Source organism: Amblyomma mixtum, unplaced genomic scaffold (assembly GCF_055824585.1).
Source record: "Amblyomma mixtum isolate Tamu unplaced genomic scaffold, ASM5582458v1 scaffold_12, whole genome shotgun sequence".
Taxonomy (NCBI): Eukaryota; Metazoa; Arthropoda; class Arachnida; order Ixodida; family Ixodidae; genus Amblyomma; species Amblyomma mixtum.
In genome coordinates this window covers 9,306,699-9,313,100 of record NW_028317651.1, presented here as the reverse complement: position 1 = coordinate 9,313,100, position 6,402 = coordinate 9,306,699, and the positions used below count along the sequence as shown (strand labels likewise).

General features: G+C 47.4%; 1 long non-coding RNA gene across 1 annotated transcript; it reads right to left on the bottom strand.

Annotated features, from left to right (window-relative positions):
- Positions 1-917: 917 nt before the first annotated feature.
- On the bottom strand, positions 918-3,202 carry LOC149324915 (uncharacterized). Its single transcript, XR_016286637.1, has 2 exons — positions 2,076-3,202; positions 918-1,162 (listed from the first exon to the last, which is right to left on the bottom strand). It is a non-coding gene; the product is annotated as an uncharacterized LOC149324915 (long non-coding RNA).
- Between the last annotated feature and the right edge of the window lie 3,200 nt (positions 3,203-6,402).

Sequence of the window (6,402 nt, the reverse complement as noted above, 5' to 3'; positions counted from 1 at the left end):
TGTGCCGGCTGTGCAGTACCCACGTCCAACTGTGCCCACCACCGTGCCGCAGGAATTCCGGCCCGCCATGCGTAAAGCGGACATGTGGCGAACGCCGAGGAACCGGCCACTCTGCTACCACTGCGGTGAGCCCGGCCACATCCTGCGCCACTGCCCCTACCGTCGGATGGGTTTAAGGGGTTTCGCTTCAGACGCTCCTCGACCACGCTACGGCGAGCGACCCCAGGAGATTGAACAATACCTGACGTCCAACGTGCAGGCTCAGACCGTGCCGCGACGCCAGTCTCGATCCCCATCGCACAGGAGACTCTCCCAGGCAGCACAACAACATTGGCCGAAGGTCGGTCAACTGTTGGCAAAAATTGGCACGAACATCGGTCCTACACTGGCATTTGGGCCGAGCGCTACCACATCACACATTGGACCTACTTTCATGCCAGTTTTGGGCCAATGTTCAGACGATCAAACGGCCAACGCAGTACCAATGTTCGTTCTGCAGCATGGGCCAGCAAGGGTCTCATACTGGTATCCAACTTTCAAACATTGGTAGCCAGCTTTCAAACATTGGTAGCCAACTTTCAAACATTGGTAGCCAGCTTTCGAATAATGGTTTCCAGCTTTCGAATAATGGCATCCAGCTTTCGAATAATGGTTTCCAGCTTTCGAATAATGGCATCCAGCTTTCGAACGCTGGCACATGCAATTAACCCACTAGCCAATGACCGGCACTGTGGATGGATGTACATACCATTCTACCTAGCAAATATTCATAATAGAGGGTGCGAAAGAATTCCAGAAAAAAGACCCGTTTATTGCTTTGAGTTACAAGAATAACGCTTTTAGCCCGCACAGGATGGTTTGCGCTACCACCAGCCACCCTGGGGAGTAAAGAAAGGGGGCCCAAGAGCATGGTGGAAGAGGCTGTGGGAAAACAATTTATTTTCAAGTTTGGTGCGTGCCGATCAGGTTGGGCAAAGCATCTGGGCAAGCTGCTGCAGCACGGCTAAGGCATCCATAAAATGCTCAATGGAGCTGTCCTCCAGTGAACTGATTAGTCATATCCGAAGTAATCGTTGCACTCCACTTGCAAGAGGGCTGCTGGACTGCATTCAAACAAATTCCTCGTCCAGCTCTTGCACGATGGCCTCACGATGCGCCAAGCCTGCAACGATCGAGATGCATGATGTCATGGTAAGTTGAATTATAGCTATCACAGAACAAAAACAAAAATGATTAAATAACACCGAATTTTGTGAAACACAGTCATCGTGAAGACACTAGCAACATATTTTACAGGATAATTTTAAATTTATTCCTAAGAACCAGCACCACATTAGTTGCACAAAGTGGAATTTAATTTACTAAACTTCCCTTATACCAAATGGTTTAATTTAGTCCAATGCGTCGTGTCGCACTCCCAGTAAATATATTCAATGCGAGATAAGCAAATTAATGTGATATTGAAAACAGATTAATGTATTATTTTGTTTTAATATCATAACTCGTATCTCTAAATTGCGAGCTAATTTTTTATTCAAGTAAATATGCACAGGTTGTAGCGTCTCTTCCACATGGACGTCAAAACAACATTTTTGATTAGTTTTTTTTAATAGGGTTAAAAATACGGCTTGCGATTTCTTGCGAAATACGCTGAACGCAAGGAACTCAGGACACCTTTGTTTTACCTTAGTCGCTTCGCATGCATGCTATAATTGGATTCGAAACTGCGACTTGCAAACCACACAAAAATACTAGTCTGATAGTCCAGAGTAATGCCCTTTTTCATTGCGAGAGAACTTGGGCAAAAGCTTTAACCAGAAATTGCGGATTTTCTATTGAGTCTGCAAGTGTAGAAAGCAAAAAGAAACAGTACGGAAGTATTACACATATTCTTACCAACTTGTCTGCAGTGAAAAATTAATTAAACGGTTCTGATTTCCGTCGTGCATAAGCGGTAAAGGACATATTCCCTAATGCATCCCATATCAGGTCATATGAGTTCAAACCCGCTGTTAGCCAAAGTAGTGAATCTTCAGTGAGTTCATCTCACCAAAGACGAAAAATTAAATTCTCACCATTCGGCCACAATTCCACTGCGCACGACGTCAAGCAAGCCATTTCGCAATGAGAGTGGGTACACAGAAGTCGTCCTCGTGCTTATTGGCTCGCTCTGTTTTCCTGCCGAAAAAATAAAGGCGCATGTAGTCAAAGCAACGTTTACTACAAAAACCACTTTAACTTCCAGACGTATATCAAGATAAAAGAGTTTTAGTACTTACAAATAAGATCTTGCAGGCGGTACGAACAGCGTCGGAGCTCTCCTAATATATGAGCGTGGCTTTTCGCGTGCACAGACTATGAACGGTGCTAGTTCGAGTGTGCATGCATTTTCGTCGTGTTGGTTGTGCACGTGGTTGGGCTCCGCCGTGGAGTCAAGAATGTCTTAGATGCGTCGCGCGGTTCCAAGACGAGCAGTGGAGACGATGGTGGGGGGAGGGGGGGGGGGTTGGCTGGAGGGGAGAGAGTCGTTTTCCTTTACACAGGTTTTGTGGTTCCGAGAAAAGTTCTCGAGCTGAAAGGTGGAGACAGGGAGATCGTGGAAGGGTGCACGAACAGCGAAGCGCGTAGCTGCGCGCGAGGGAAAATAGCTTTGAGGAAGTGACAACCAAAAAGAAAAAAAAGCGCTTCGCGGGGTGGGGGTGGGGGGGGGGTTAGCCCGCTACCTAAAAAAAGGGCGCGGCCGGGAGAACAGGTAGGGAGCTATGGGAATAATTGAAAGAGAGAGGGAAAGGGGCCAAAACACGTGAAAAGGGTTTGGAATTTTTGGAGAATGAGTCACATGGCCACAGGCAGTACGGAAAGCAATACCTACAAGGAACAAGTGGATGGGAAACACGGAAGCGCCAAAGTATTGCTACAAAGCTGCAGCAAAAGCCCGAAAATTTTGAAGTGAAAAACTTGGAGCTTCAAGATGAATTTCGCCAAAACGAGTTCAGACACTCGCGTATTTTGTGGGGCCGTATGATGTGGCTTCTGTTAGTTCAAGATAGCTTAAAATGTTACCACATAATAACAAAAATATAAAGCAAAAAAAAATATCCAAGCAGAATGCGTGCTCTTTCGTAGTTTCATGTACCGTACATACGCCAAACAAGCTAGGTTAACATGCGTCTAACGCCAGTTCATTAAAACTTCCTGTTGGGCGAGTTGGTAGTTCATATTGAATTAGAAATATTATAGCGCAAACAAAGACACGGACAAAAAAGAGAGGAAACACACTGGTGTGTGTGTTTCCTCTCTTTTTTGTACGTGTCTTTGTTTGCGCTATAATATTTCTAATTCTAACGCCAGTTGTCAGTTCATTTATTCAGTGGTCGTCGAGGAATCCTCAAATTGTTTGTTGGTGTGGAAGTTTCGCGCAAAAAAAGCAAAAACAAACAAAGGCATGTTGAATTGTGGTTCGCAACTACTTTCGATGGTTTTCATCAATAAAGGTCATGTTCGAAAGAAAAAAAAAACTTGCGAGTAAATATGCAAGGACGTGAGCAAGAGCTATATTGCCACCAATGCAAATTACGCAACAGAAGAATAAAATGGTCAAAAACAACAATTTCCAACACTACGATTTGCAGAAAGGGAAGGAAATAGCAAATCAGAAAACACGGGAAAGGCGCGATCACAGGGCACTAGGTAGGGAAGCGTAGGAATCGCTTAGCACGTGTCCGCGTGCGTTTATGAAGCACCCGCCTAATATTTCACGAGCGCAACGCATAATTCGAAATTACGAGGCGACTGCTTCGTTTCTGGTCGTTGCCAAAACTGAGCACAATTTCGGTTTAGCGAATGCACTTGCGCTAATCTATTACGTTTGTATCGCGATCTCCATGAAGCAGACACCAGCTGCGCACTGCGGCAGTGAATTCCTAGAGCGAATAAAAAAAAGTGATTTTTTTATTCCAAAAATTCAATCAAATCAAACTTATTTGATTTTTGTTGAAGGCGCCTGTTGACAATTTTTGTTGAAGGCGTCTCGGGTGTAATCAGAACGTTAATTCTGATCAACAGGACTTCGGTCGCAATTCTCCTAAACGTATTATTGCTGCTCACTGCGCAACCAGAGTGCAGCTTTTCCAACGGAATCATGGGTAGCTTTGCTCACAAACTGCAAAAGTGTTCGGTTAAAATATAATAATAAATAAAAACAAATCTTTGAACTCGCATGTTTTAGCGCGTTCGAGAATTATGAACTGCCGATATGGTACTCGACAATAAAAATAATTTTGAACCCATTTTAATGGATGACACAATGTTTACCAACGTTTGCCAGTATACTTTGAACACTGGATAAGCGGTGGCAATCCTAGGCCAATATAGCCAGCTCCCGGAAATGGCATAGCCAATTCTGGCAAAGAGTGGAACAACACTGGCTAATATGGCCCACGATAGCCAGGATTCGATGATGGCACAGCCAGCAATGGCAAACAGTGGGGCAATCCTGGCTAACCTGGCCCATGATAGCCAGGATCTAATTACGGCTCAGCCAATACTGGTAAAGCGACGGACAACCAGGGCCATTGTTGGATGTGCTAAGGAGTGGCACAACCAATATCGGATGCTCACTGGCAACTCTGGGCCTAGTTAGGGCCACGCTTTGCCAGTGGATTTCCAATATTGGCCCGCTGCCGTGTGCTACCTGGGCTCTTCTCCCAGCCGCCCGTCGACCTCTGGCGAATTCAGAGGCAGGTCCCCACGGCGGGAAAACTGAAGACGGCGTCCTCTGGGGGTAGGGCCGCCGCAGCTAGAAAGAAACAAGAGCCTCCACTCGACGATCTGCAGCGACGACGAGACCAACGACCACCTGACCCGACGAGCCGACCGCCGACGAAGAGCCAGCAGTTGGCTTCTACGGAAATTCCAGTAACCGCCGATAACTGTGAAGTAACCGCACTGGTAGATACCGGCGCTGATTTCTTTGTGATAAGCAGCCAGCTAGCCACGACCCTTAGAAAGGTTTTGACACCTTGGACTGGGCCCCAGATCCGCACAGCCGGCGGCCATGTTGTGACGCCGACCGGCGTTTGCACCTTACGAATTCAGATCCGCGGCGTCACTTTCCTCGGCTGCTTTGCTGTGCTTCCTGAGTGTTCTAAAGACCTGATTCTCGGTCTGGATTTCCTACAGGAATATGGGGCTGTCATCGACTTTAAGGAGCTGATCGTCTCGTTTGCCGCACACCGTACTGTTGGCGACGAACCGCAGCAACGCAGGACTAAGTTACGGGTCTGCGATGATAACGTGGTGATTCCGTCGAGAACCACCATGCTAGTAACTGTGGAGTGCGATGACAGCGCCGGCACTCATGGCATCGCTGAAGCCAACATGTCACTGCTCCTGGGTCGGCAAGTGTGTGTAGCTCGCGGGCTTATAGAACTGAACAATAAGCGAGCCGAACTACTGATAACAAATTTCGGTTGTGAACCCCAACGTTTAGCGGCCAACACAACGAGTGCTTATTTTGAAGAACTCGGGGAATGCGCCTGAGAGTGCGCGTTGACAGGGACTACGAAGTCCGTGGAATCAACGAATGCTCCGGTTAAACTCGACGTGAACCCGAATCTTCTGCCTAGTCAAAAACGCAACCTGCAGACTGTCATTGTCTCTTTCCAGGACTGTTTTGCGTCAACCTCCAGAGTTAGGCAAACGCCGATAACAAAACATCGAATTATAGTTGATGAAAGCCAGAGACCATTACGCCAGTCGCCGTACCGGATATCTTCAAAGGAACGGGATGCAATTCGAAGGCAAGTTCAAGAAATGCTCCGCGACGACGTGATCCAGCCATCGAAGAGCCCGTGGGCGTCGCCTGTGGTCCTAGTTGCAAAGAAAGATGGGACCCTCCGGTTTTGTGTTGATTACCGACGTCTGGACAAAGTCACTAAGAAAGACGTTTATCCTTTGCCGCGCATTGGTGACTCCCTAGATCGTCTGCGCCACGCCAGATACTTTTCATCACTCGATTTACGCAGCGGCTACTGGCAGATAGAGGTGGACGAACGTGACCGGGAGAAGACCGCATTTATTACCCCGGACGGTTTGTACGAATTCAGGGTGCTCCCCTTCGGCCTATGCTCAGCTCCGGCAACTTTCCAACGGATGATGGACACTGTGCTTTCTGATCTCAAATGGCAGTCGTGTCTTATGTACCTGGATGATGTTCATCTTCTCCGACACTTTCGAAGAACACCTCAGCCGCTTACGCGCTGTTTTCGAAGCTATCCGTTCAGCTGGTCTCTCCCTTAAGCCCGAGAAATGTCACTTCGCTTTCCAGGAGCTGAAGTTTTTGGGCCACATTGTGAGCGCCAAGGGCGTTAGTCAAGACCCCGACAAGACTGCCGCCGTCGC